Source organism: Panthera uncia (assembly GCF_023721935.1).
Source record: "Panthera uncia isolate 11264 chromosome C1 unlocalized genomic scaffold, Puncia_PCG_1.0 HiC_scaffold_3, whole genome shotgun sequence".
Taxonomy (NCBI): Eukaryota; Metazoa; Chordata; class Mammalia; order Carnivora; family Felidae; genus Panthera; species Panthera uncia.
The window spans coordinates 87995771-88009307 of NW_026057584.1; the positions used below are offsets into that span (position 1 = coordinate 87995771).

Genomic DNA, 13537 nt, shown 5'->3' on the forward strand with positions numbered 1-13537 from the left:
CCTTTCTAGATTATACTTCTCTCCTTCCCCCTCATGTTGTGATGGTCTTTCCTCTCACTTCCAAGCTCACATACTAGGCACACAATGTGCAATATCTTTGAAAAGCACTGTACACACACACACACACACACACACACACACACACACAGGGTCTACGAGCAAGAGTAGAATAGAAAGACAATCCATAGCAGACTGATTTCCTTCCTTTGTCTCATTGCCTGTTTATCATTAATTTAGCTCTGATTTGTTTTTGGTTGTGACAGCTTTGGTTGGTACATGTTTCTATAGTGAACCATTAGTAAAGCTACTGGGTGTATAGTTTTTTTTCCAAGTGAAAGAATAGTTTGTTTTTCAAGTGGAAGAATTTGGTAGAAGGGAACACCCTCTAGAGCCTTAGGTCTGGCCATTTAATAAGTATCAAAAGGTTTTGTAAAGAAATGTTTTAACCTGTAAAAACATCAAGAATAAAGTTAAAATGAGACTTTGGTCTTTTCTTGCAAGTGTTTAGCTCTCTGGATATAATGTAAAAAAAAAACAAAACAGAGGAAGAGAGAGAGACAGACAGATTCTGTACAAATGCATCTATAAAATACCAAATGTATACAATTAATCTTATCTCATTGTTGACAGTTTAATTCATTTGAATTATGTATGCTTTAATTCTTCTACTCTTAAGGGGAATAGTCACAACCATATTTCCCCCAAGGAATAAAGCATTTCTAAAGTAAACATATGCATTTTTTGGGGGGTTATCTTTAGACAGCTATTCATCAGGTCAATTTCCATGCATAAATTGTTGTAAAATGTATACCGAATAATTTCAGCATGGATTTGATGGATAATGGAATAGGTTTCTCTAGAATTGATTTTGTCTCAATTTTGCACAGTAAAGAAATCATTTGACCCTAATTTATGGTGATTGTCCTTTAACTTTCTGTATGGCTGTCTAAAAAAGGGAGCATTTACAGCCAGCTGTACTAAGTGAATAGTCTGGGTGACGATGATAGAACATATGTGATCTCTCATTTACATCACAAATACAAATGAAATGCAAATTTAAAATTAAGCATGCATTGACCTTCAGTTTTGATTTATTATGAATTATCTTTAACAAGTTCTCAAATCCATTAGGGAATTAAATGCATAACGTTATTAATATTATTTCTACAAATGGTCATATTCTTCTGTTTTAACTGTTTAACTTTCCTTCTTCTTTGGAAACTTTCACATTTCTTTTGGGCTTTGTATTCATTTATTTATTTATTCATTCATTCTTTCATTCATTCATTTTACCTACTATTTCCTGTTCACAGATTTAAGAAGGAACCTAGGATAATTTCATTTTATCTTTGTAATTACATAGTCAAGTACAGTATTTGATACACAATGAATGCTAAATAATTATTGAGTGAAAGAGTTTATTTCTTCACTACAAAATTTGATTATACCCTCAGAATCCAACCCTTATTTGTTTTATATCATATATCTAATAACTTTTTCTGTTCCTTTGACTTACTCCCAGATCCTGGAGTTTATGTTTACAATGATGCACAAGAAAGACTAGCTGTACTGATCTATTCATGTACATCTCCTTAATAAAGTAAAGTCATTTTCATTTATCAGAAAAATACTGGCATGTTCAACCCATGATTCAATAAAATAAAATAGACAGGACATCTCCCTTATCTTTTATTATTGTTTATTTATTTTTAATTTCTGTCCAAAACAGAGTAAATTCCAGAAAGATAGGAAAAGTTAGTCTGTTTTTTTGTTTGTTTCTGGTATCTATTATTTGTTAGTAAATGCCAGTGAAGAGATTCCATTAGTAATAATTTAGTAGGGGCAGGGGGAGGAGTTAGTATATATTAACACTATATATATATATATATATATATATATATATATATATATATATTAGTATATATATTTGTATATATTAACAGTAATTGCCAGGCACTTTACATTTGTTATTGCATTTAATCCTCACAATAAAGATTACTCAGAGGTTAAGACGTTTGCCTAGGATTACACAGCTGGAGTTTCAAATAAAGATTTCTGTTTTCTATTCTTCCATCCAGCTCCCTGCTTCTGCAGCTGTGCAATATAACCTACCCCTGCCCTTTTTTCTAACTCTTAATGCATTAACATTTATATGATCTCCCAATAATTACAATATTTTTCTCAAGTGCATTCTCATTTTTTAACTTTAAGAGAAAAGAAAGAACGTTCTACTTGTTACAGGTCATTATAATGAAATATTCCAAAGGACACTAGAAGGAACGTGGACCATTATATTAAATAAGCTCAGTAAATCTGCCTCTTTGGTTTGTTTGTTTCTGTTCTCCTTTCACTTCCACAATTCATCTTGATAAACTGGATTCTAAAGCTTTGTCATTAGAATAGCTGTGGACTTTCCCACAAAGGCAATTTCTTCAGTTGCCCAAAGAATATGTTAGTCTGCCATAAAAATTTCACCTCATAGATTTAAAAAATATTTTAAACTGGAAGAAAATGAAAAGATCATTTAGCTCAGTTATTTTATAGTGCAGATGAGGAAATGTGCTCATCTCCATAAAATTATTCTTCTGTGTATGTAACAGTAACAAAAACATTGCTGCTTCCTGGAAGGAGCTGATAATGTTCTGTGTTAGAGATTTGAGACTGAGAACTTTGTTCCATAAAGACATTTCTAGAAGAGGTTTTGGATTCAAGTGATTATGCTGAATTCTTTGTGGAAAATTCAGAAAGGTCAGACGGTACAGCCAACCAAAAAGGGATAGCATCCTCCCTAGGGACATTGAATCCACTCCAATCAATGCCGGTATGAAAACTTGGCTTGTGACTGAAGATTTGGGTTACATATTTAAGCATTGAGAGAATGGAAATTAAAACCAATATTTCCTGAATTCCAGTCCATGTATTATCCATATCAGCTGAACCCATCATCATATTTTTAGCAGCACAATTTCCTAACCACATAGAAAACAAGGTACCAGGATGCCTCAGTTTGTCAAACAACCAACCCGTGATTTTGGCTCAAGTCACGATTTCACAGTTCGTGAGATCTAGCCCTGTGTCAGGCTCTGTGCCAATAGTGTGGAGACTGCTTGGTCTTCTCTCTCTCCCTCTCTTCCCCTTCCTCGCTTGTGCTAGCTTGCTTGCTCTCTCCCTCTCTCAAAGTAAATAAATGAACATTAAAAAAACCAAGATAATAATAAATACTATACGCAATCAGACTCAATCATCTGTTTGTCTTTCTCTTATAAAGATATTCTGAAGATATTTTCAATTACTTTTTACTGAAACACACAATAAAAAATGCTATTATTTCTCAATCACTGAATTTTCTTGACAATCAAATATTGTCTTTTAATTTGAGGAAATTAGCAAATTGTGTACTCAGAAAAATCATATAATCCTTTCTTCTAATGGTTTTTAATTATTCTTCTTTAATGAAAATACAGATGGTTTTCTGAAAAATACAATGAAATGCAAATTTGAACTTTATCTACTTTTAGAGAGGTATAATATCTACTTGCAATGAGATACAAATTGTCTGGGTAATTTTATTCACTCACAGATTTATTTATTTTCCTTGGGAAATGTTAATACTGAGATATCAAAATAATGTTAATTATTAATGGATTTTATCCATAGGAAACTCTTTTTGTTTTCTGGGACAAAATAGCTCTTTAAAGGTCAATGTCACCTCAATACTATAAATAACTTTTACATCAATAGCAAAGAAGACCCAAGGTTTTTGAATCAACTAATAACAAGGCCTGTTTTGAGAATCCATAATGTTTCTGGCAATGTGATTATCAGGCCAATTAAAAAGAATTAGATAAATATAATTTTAAAAATAAAATATTTAAAAAATGGTTCATAAAATAGGAAGAAAGAAGTCAATTATCTTTATTTAACTATTCAGAAATTAATAATAGATCCACACTTCTTAAATTTAGCTCTTGTATTAAGATAGTAATTATGCATTTTGACACCAAATACAGTAATATCTCTTGTTTTTTTAAAAGATACAATTAATAACAAAAGTCAATATGTAATGAAAAGACTTAATTTTAATGAAGAACCTCAGCTTGTTTCTTCATCCTTTAATAGAGCCAAAAAATAAGGGCAAAAGTGAATTAATTTCCATAGTCTAAATTCTGTTGCCTTATTCTTGGGTTGTGGTTAATGATCAGTGAAGTGGTAGGACTTCAGGCATTCAGCAGAAAATAGAAAAAAGAAAACAGAAAAGAGACAAAGGACATGGATAATATACAATGTAATTAATTCACCTCTCAGTAATTGAGTATTGCCATTCTTTTGTGAAAGTAAAGAAATAAGCAATAGGATAGAACTTGTTTTTTTTCCTGTAGAAATAGTTGTTAGTTAGCTTCTTTCAGAACCTATTTAAACTGTCAGCCTTTATTCCTTTGTTTAAGTGAACTATCAATTGAATTTGCACTTAGATATTATATTCCTGCAATGTGATGAGCAGATTTATTCACTTTTTGTTGGAGAATTTGTTTTTGAGTTGGTATTCATGTACATGTTGATTTCCCAAAGAAAATTAATTGGCATTATTTGAATCTAAAACCTTTCCACAAATAACTTTGGTGCATAAGAGCATCCACTTAAACTACCATGACCTTCCTGGTAGGAATAGGCTATTCCTGGCACAGAGTAGTCACTGGTTTCAGAATCTTCCAGCACAGCATTTTGTTATTGTCAATATGTATGCACTTAAATGAGATGTTCTATGAATCGTATCCATAATTTATACCACTTTACAATAGGAGCTGGAAAATATTTTCTATAAAACGTCAGATAGTAAATATTTTAGATTTTTCCCATTACAACTACCCAGCTCCATTGTTTAGGCACAAAAGAAGCCATAAGAGTATATGTCTACAAATGATTCTGTCTGTGTTCCAATAAAACTTTATTTACAAAAACCAGTAGTGGACTAGAATTGGTCTGCAGGTCATAGCTTGCTGACCCCTCATTTAAAAAATATACAGTAAAGGAGCTACAATCTCAAATAATCCTTTATGTGCATGTTTCATAGAATCAATCTTAGACAAAGGCAAAAGATAATGGGGAGGAAACAAAGGCCAAAGAAAGAAAAGCCATTAAAAATTTCTAAGTAATATTCTCAGGCTCTTCCTCAAACATACACCTTATATGTATATGTTCATACACATACTTTCTTATCAGAGTGTTCTGCATTATTTTCAAATATCAAATCAAATAATGTAATCTTTTTATATTTGTGCCCGGTAAATATTTGACACCTGTTGTGAGCTAAGCTTATTGCTAAGGTAAGAAGTAAATTCCAAATGTAAAATATCTATATTGCAACCTGTTTTAGTTAATAGTATCTAACATATCTATTAAGGTGATTGGCTAATTTGAACAGTATGTGGAAAAACAGACTTCTCAATTACATAGCCAATTCAACAGATTGATACATTGTGTACAGTAATATTTAGATGCTGTAGACATGTATCATTCTCATAATATATTAAATTCTAAATAGAATGCTCATGGTGGAGTTTCAAATATCAAAACTTAATTTTAATGAACTAAAAACAGTGTTTTACTTGTTTTACATAGATTTAACTTGTATACTTTAACTTACTGGGGGATATTTAGTATAACCGCATTACAATTTTGCTTCAACATTTGTTTTGTGTCTATATATCTATGTATTTTTAACACCAAAATCATTTTAATATTACATAATTGAATTTGTGCTTAGGTGTCTACACATTCTCTTCCATTTCCTTTTCTTCAGCTTTTCTCACTGACCCAAAGAGTAAACATTAAAGATTTGGAATATGGTCTCTTCTTTATTATTAAAATTTCCATTAAATCCCAGGTACCAATAAATGGTTTTCATAGTCCCATCCAACTTCTTTTCAGGACAGTCTCCAGTGGAGGCCACATACAGGGGTAGAAACAGTTTGTTAGTATTGAAAGTAAAACACAAAAACCATGCCCTGGAAGTGTGCTGAGGTGGGAGGAAGAGAGGGGTGGTCAGATCAATAACCAAATGATATAGCATCTGTAATCTAGATAACATGGAGGCCATCATCAAGGTCCAATAGGATGAGAACAAACTGAAGAAGGAAGCCCTGGGCTTGACTTCATTATTTGTTCACAGCAGAAATCACAGTGCTATCTGGCAGGCAGTAGCCCCTAGGCAATGCATCTCACATAACATGGAGAAGATCAGAACAGTGTATCCCACCACCCCCAACACAAGTTCCAGATAGGCTAGAAGGTAGGTTTTAATAAGCAACCCTCCCCTAAGGGTCTATAGAAACCAAGGACATCCTAACCTACTAATGGGATGTTAAGGGTCTCCTGAGGCAGAAGTGGGCCAAGGTTAGGTCCACGCCCTGTTGGAAAGTGAAAAGAAACTATTGACATGCTGCCAAACCAATTCTCAGTAGTTTCAGGGCAAGTGAAGACTATCTTGGAACCTTCAGCAAACAGCTGCCTTAGGTAAAGGAATTATTAATACACAGTTATTCAAGCTGGGAACTGAGCAGGGACTGACACATGGCGATTGTAGGTAATGCAGGAAGCTATGTGCACATGCAACACATAGTGCTTTTTACTTTTCAAAGCATTTTACAATGAATGACAAGTTAATGTATAAACTCCATTAAAACAATAAAAAGTTTTTTTTTTTCCTCCCTAGATTGATCTCACAATTTAAATAATTCATTATATTTGCAACACCATTATTAGCTATTTTCTCAGGGGGCTTTAACATTTCTTTAAAAAAAAAACAGTACATTTTTTCAGCCCTGTTTTTCATGACTTTTTAACTTTAGGATGAAAAAAATTCCTTTCTGTCTCTCTACAGTTGCTAGTCTTCTAACTCGAAGTATTTAGTCACAGTGAATTCATTTAAATATTGGGATAAATCCCACTGTCAGTTGCCACATTTCCTTCAGGGCTCTGCATTTATTTATTTATTAGATTCCCCAAATTGTATGCTTGGTTTAAATAGCTTCGGGGCAAAAATACAATAAAATTGCATTAGTTAAAAATATAACCAGCATCAGCAACATGAAAACATAACAGTAAAACAGCATGAGCATATACATACAAACATAGTCGTCATTTTAACACTCCACTGGGACAAGCCATATTACAAAGATAGATTGTGTGCCAAGCCCTGAAGCTTAAGCAGCTAGGGCTCTGGGGAACCACACAGCCCTGGAACTCAGGTTGGAATGGCTATCACAGGCTCCTCAGAGATATGCAGCTCTCCATCCAGGGGAAAATCAACAACTGTTAACAGAAGCAAATTTCATTTGGCAAGAAGGTTAGGGGGAAATAAAACTCCACAATTTTCTTTCTGTGTGGTTTTTTTTTTTTTTTTTTTTTTTGGCAGAGAACATCATTTCTAAACATCAACACACGCCCAATCATAACAGACATTAAAAAATAAAATAAGTCTGGGGTATTTTTATTTATGTCATGGAATTGGATGAGACCTGGAAAAGGAAACAAAATAAAACTGTGTGTGTATATATATGTGTAATAATCTACTTGACTTTGGTATAAACTTTGAGCTAACGTAAATATATATTGTATTATATATGTAATTGTATCACACACACACACACACACACACACACACACCCTTGTAAATTTAAAGAATCTTAGATTTTTTTCTTTTTCTATTTATTGTCTAAATGCTTCACCAAGTGATCTATAAATAATAATGTGTATCTGAGCATATCAGGATCTAGCTGGAGATCTTTCTGTAACTCCCAGTAGCCTTCAGACTTAAATCCAAGCCATTCAGCAAAGCATACAGGGCCATTCAAAGTCTAGACCTTGCCGACCTGTCTAGTTTTCTGTTTCTCCCCTCCTCCATCAAAGACTACAGAATTTTAGGAATGATGCTGACTTTGTTCAGAATATCCCATTCTACTTCTCCCCCTGCCCCTTCCTGTCTCTTAATCATGAACAGAACTCGTTTCTTTTCCTCTGTCATAAGAATTCTTCATCTGAAGTCCCCAAGTCCAAGTTAGTTTTCTCCTCTGCATGCTCTCATGGTGTTCTCTCCTACTATAGCACTTAGGACATTGCTTTGTAACTGCCTATGTTGCCTGCTTCCTTATATACCCATTCTTTTATGATCTTTCCAAGGCAGCAACAATATCTTCCATTTGGCCACCTGAACTCCAAGAGCCACTTACCTGGTTTCCCTTTTTCCACATAAGCCTCATAATCTCTCTCTCTCTCTCTCTCCCTCTCTCTCTCTCTGTCTCTGTCTCTGTCTCTATTTTTTTGCTTTCCACACAGCAGCCAGTGAAAGATTTTAATAGTGTAGATTACATTACATCATCACCATTCCTCTGTTGTATAATCTCCAGTAGATAGCTACATACTGAACTGATCTTGCCATGGATGTTGATAAAGCCGTGCAACATCTAGCCCCTGCTCATTTTAGCCACCCTTGTTCACTTCCTTCTCTTTCTGTAAAAACAAACATTGTTTCCTGCTTTGTAATCTTTGCATTTGTTATTTCCTCTAACTATCCTCTTTACTCTAACTTGCATGGCTAGCTCTTCCCCTTCATTTTGGTCTCTTCTGAAATATCACCTTTTCAGAGAGACTTCCATAATCACCCTTGTCAAGACGTTCCCTATACCCAAGTCACTCTTTACAGCAGTCATCAAAGATATTTACTATATATTTTCACCTCTTCCTTTTCCTGGGCACACAGCAAGAATGTACTTCTTGGAAACTTTGTGACTGGTTGGAACCAACTTGATGTGCCTCACCCCCTTCCTCTATAGCATTACTTTGATCCATTTTCTTCACAACATTTACTACTACCTAATCTATGTATTTGTGTAACTATTAATTAAGTGCCTGTGCTCCTCTTCCCTCATGTTAGCTCTGTGAGAACAGTAAAGTCTCTCTCTTATGGACTGTTCTATCCTAGTACTTGGAAAAATACCTGGTAATTTGCAATAAATGTGTTGAAAGAGCAAATGAAGGAGTGATTGAGGCCAGTATTCTCATTTAAAAAATTATGAAACCAATTTGGTAGATCTCTGCCACTAAGATGTGTGATTGTGGGGAACAATGCTCAAAGTTTTTGATTCCTTGCATCTTTCTTCTTTCCTGATTGGCAACCAATTGAAGAAACAATTCCAAGAAGGCTAGACTACATCATTGGACTTGTAATTTATTGATATTTTCATAAAACATGAAATTTTGCCATGATCTCACAACAGAATAAAATGAATAGTATATTTTATTAGAGAAGAAATAGGCTGAACAACAGTATTTTAAAAAAAAAAAGTAGGGGTGCCTGGGCATCTCACTCGGTTGAGCGTCGGGCTTCGGCTCAGGTCATGATCTTGCGGTCCATGAGTTCGAGCCCCGTGTTGGGCTCTGTGCTGGCAGCTGGGAGCCTGTATCCTGCTTTGGATTTTGTGTCTCTCTTTCTCTCTGCCCCTCCCTTGCTTGCACTCTGTCTCTCTCTCTCTCAAAAATAAACATTAAAAAAATTAAAAAAAACAACAAAAGTAAATGAATTTATAGGCACTTCATAATTATTGTATGGGCTAATTATTTCTTTTTTTTTTTTTTTACCTATTCTTAAGCTCTACAAGAGAAAGGACTTGTAAGAAAGTAGTAATGGTACAGTGGTAAAGAAAGCAGCCTCTAAAGTTTATTTATGTGGGTTCAAATCTCATCTCTGCTGCTTATCTGTATAACTTCAGACATACTTATTGTGGTTTTTGTTTCTGTGAAATGAGGTGCTCTCAAGGCAGTTTTGTTTATTTTTAATCAAAATCAAAAAGAACAGATGAGTGATCCTTTTTTCACTGGGTTTTAATCCATTCTAATATGATTAATTTGAAGCATAAGCAAAATCAAATGCCATATAAACTACTATTTACATGCAAGGTATATAGAATGGGAATTAAAATTAAAAACAGGAAAGTGTGTAATTGGTCTTAGCATTCCCCTTGGAGTTTGCCATGAGTCAAGAAAAGCTCTGAATCCCTTCCACAGGGGAAAAGATGCATAACAACATAAAGCATCATGTATAATTTCTGAGATCTTATAAATCCCTAAAGCTTATCCATGGATTTCCTGAATCTACAAACACCAAAATAAGAGACCCTATCCTAGATAGCTTTTGTTTTTAATTGAGTCTTAAAGAACATTATGGACATTAATAGATGAAGTATAAACAGGAAGGCAGCCCAGATTGGGAGGAATTACCTGATCAGGAGGGGGAGGTATATATTAGTGACATGTGTGTAAGCATTATTAAGGGGATAATTGTTTCACCTTTTAGATTTGAATGTTTATAATGATATATTGTATCTCCTTCTCCAGGTAATACTATCATTTTAAACTTACTACAATTAGGTGGTTTCTGGTGCCACTTACTAGATAGTATACTCCCCCATAGAGGTTTAGACATGGATAGTTTAGGAAGAAAAAAAAGCCTCAGGGAAATATCACATTTGTATTCAGATTTATAAGATAAATGTTTATTTAGAATAAGAAAACAGATGAGTGGATTCATTCATGAAGCACAAATAGATAAACCAAATAATACCAAGCAAAGCAAAGAAAATGCAAATGGAAGTGGGAAAAAAAAAAACAAAAACCAAAAAACAAAAGACCTCAGACAATTAGCAACACACTCTCTCCCTTTCATAGATTACATTTTGATTTGTGTGACCACAATTTATTTCCAGCTCTAAATGACATTGAGCTAAAAAGCTGAGATTCTATATGTAAAATTCCCATAGTGCTGGATCACAAATATCCCCTTCTCCCAAAGCAACAATTTGCCTTTTGCAAGTCTCTTTTTTGAATCAGATTAATATATATACATTTCTCAGTTTACATAAATCTTCTGGAGAATTTCCCATTACGTCATTGAGTTAATGGCCTAACCAGACTCTAAAGAAGTAGATATTTAAAACCAAATCTGAAACATCTTCAAAAGAATCAAAGCATTACTTTTACAATAATTAATTAAATATAGAATTCCATTCATTAATATTGACATTTTTGAGGCAATATTGCATATGAAGAAATACAAGATGGGAAGAGGAATAGAAATGTGTTGTAGAATTTGGTAATATACTATTTAATTTTATTTAAACTAATGAAGTGTTTCCTCAGTTAGGCACTTTTAAATGTAAACTATGTTATTTCTTCTCAAAATGTCTTCCTATTTCACTTTTCTATTTCTTTATTTACTTAGCATGCTTATTGTTTCCAGAAATAATCTAAATGATAACCTGGAAAGATGAAAGATTATGAAGACAAAGGACTTTTTTTTAAAAGGCAGAAAAAGGATTAGCAATGTAAATAAACCTGAGGTTGAGATTGATCCAAATAAATTCATATATGAAAAATGTTTCATAAATTCTGCTGTAAATTCTATGTAGCTATTGCAAGGAGAGAAACGTGATGAGTTTCAGGATTTTTCATGAATATCCATAAAAAGGACTTACAAAGAAGGAAAACTAATTTGCACAAGAGAATAAAATTAGTGCTAATATTGAAGCAAGAGTGAAATAAAATTTCCCTTACGGGTTCTCACAAGTAGATTCAAAATCAAAAGAAAATATAATTTGTAATTGCCCTACTGTCCACCTACCTCCACCAAGGAAAAAAGTCCACAAGGCAAAATACAATAAAAATGTGTATCTTCATCACTTCATCATAGTAGGAAGCTGTTAATACATATAATGTTGACATTATGCATGTACCTATATTAATACATGTAATGTATTAATACATTAATACATGTATACATGTAATTATATGAGCTGCCAGTCTCCAACTCTTATTTTACAGAATGTAGAAAAATCAATATACCATACCTTCCATTATTAAGTATTTGGAATCACTGTGTGACAACTACTTGAAATACAACTTTTATACGTTATTGGCTGAGTTCAGACTATAGGTTATAAAATTCAGCTGAGCCAAAGTTTGTGTTTTTTTGTTTTCAAGTAAGTTTAAGTCATAAGTAAAAGAACCAAAGGCTGTTTCACTGCTGCATCAAAGTTGGCCTCTTCACCATAGAATCATTTAAAGAGCTGAATAGCTCTTGGGACATCATTTGATTTGTCTCCTTTGCTCTTCTTGAATATTGAAATCACATAGGATTCTCAAGTTACCTTTAAAAAGACCTCAAGTTCGAACACTTCACAGTATCTTGTTTATGAGACCTGTCCCAGCATTCTTTACCAATATAGTTGTTAAGCCCTACCGCTAAATGTGCACTCCACAGATATCAAATTAGGTATGGTGGGAGTTTGCTGTATAACATTCCATATATATCTTCCAAATGTGCAGAGACTCTGCCATTTTTATTGTGCGTATGCAAGGAAACGTTTTGTTTAATCATGAAGACTCTAGATACCCAAAGTCAGAATGATTTGCATGACAGGAAAAATAGAAAAAGTCTCATTTTGGAAAGGACTTCAAAGCCATCCTAAACTCAGTCTTCTCTGTAAGTTAGGTGTGATGAGTATAAGTGTTCTTTGCAGTGGTTACTTTTGAAAAGAAGTCTTACAGGTTTTCTGTTAATTGGAACAGCTATTTTCTACCAAAAGTGCTTCTTTATTCCTGCTTCAGTGGGGCTCATTTTATATATTTTTCTCATTGTTGTTCATTTTTTCAACATTGCTGCTCCAGAAATACTTAAAAAGTAGAGGTAACTCTATTTTGTGCATCTTCATACTATTGTATCACCTGACATATAATTTTTGAAAGTCTTTACATAGAGACTTTATATCATAGAAAATAACAGGGTGTAACAACTGAATTTTGTAGTTAAAATAATTATTTACAGATACCCAATTTATACCTCACAACAACCCTGCAGGCTTCACTTTCTGGATAAATACAGAGTAGTCTAAAAAGATAACCTAACTGCCTTGGTGATATAAATGGCATTGTTATCTTTGACCTCAAGTGAATTTAATGTTAACTCATAACCACATGATTCCGACCAAACCATCTTATTACGTAAGTGATAATTCACCTGAAACTTTTTCAAATTTATCATAATAATATAGATTAATTGCTATTATAGATCTATTGTAGATTAATTGCTGAATATAGCTGTATGAAATACACATGTATTACATTAAAACTTCAGTGTAGAAAAATTTATACTAAAATCTATTTTACAACAGAATGTAGAGATACTGGTTAATATGATATCTCATAATATTAGATATTAATGAAAATTTAAAATACTGCTGGTTATAGTCATATTCAATTGTTACACTGTTAAACATCCATATAGCCAACATTTATGGTTCCTTATTCTTCCTTAAGCTTACCTGGAGAATTTAACCTATGTTTTTAGTCAACAGGTTTTGAGGAATACTGTTATCTGGGAGCTGTTGAATTATTAATTGATAAATTGAACTTGAATGCATAGTACCTCATTAAATTCTTATGTGTCTCTGTTCTAATTCTAGAAGTGAAATCTTATGTCCTAAAG

General features: G+C 33.3%; 1 protein-coding gene across 1 annotated transcript in view; it reads left to right on the plus strand.

Annotated features, from left to right (window-relative positions):
* Positions 1–13537, plus strand: part of LRP1B (LDL receptor related protein 1B) — a 1876868-nt gene that overhangs the window by 1202688 nt on the left and 660643 nt on the right. The gene's annotated exons all lie outside the window — the stretch shown is intronic.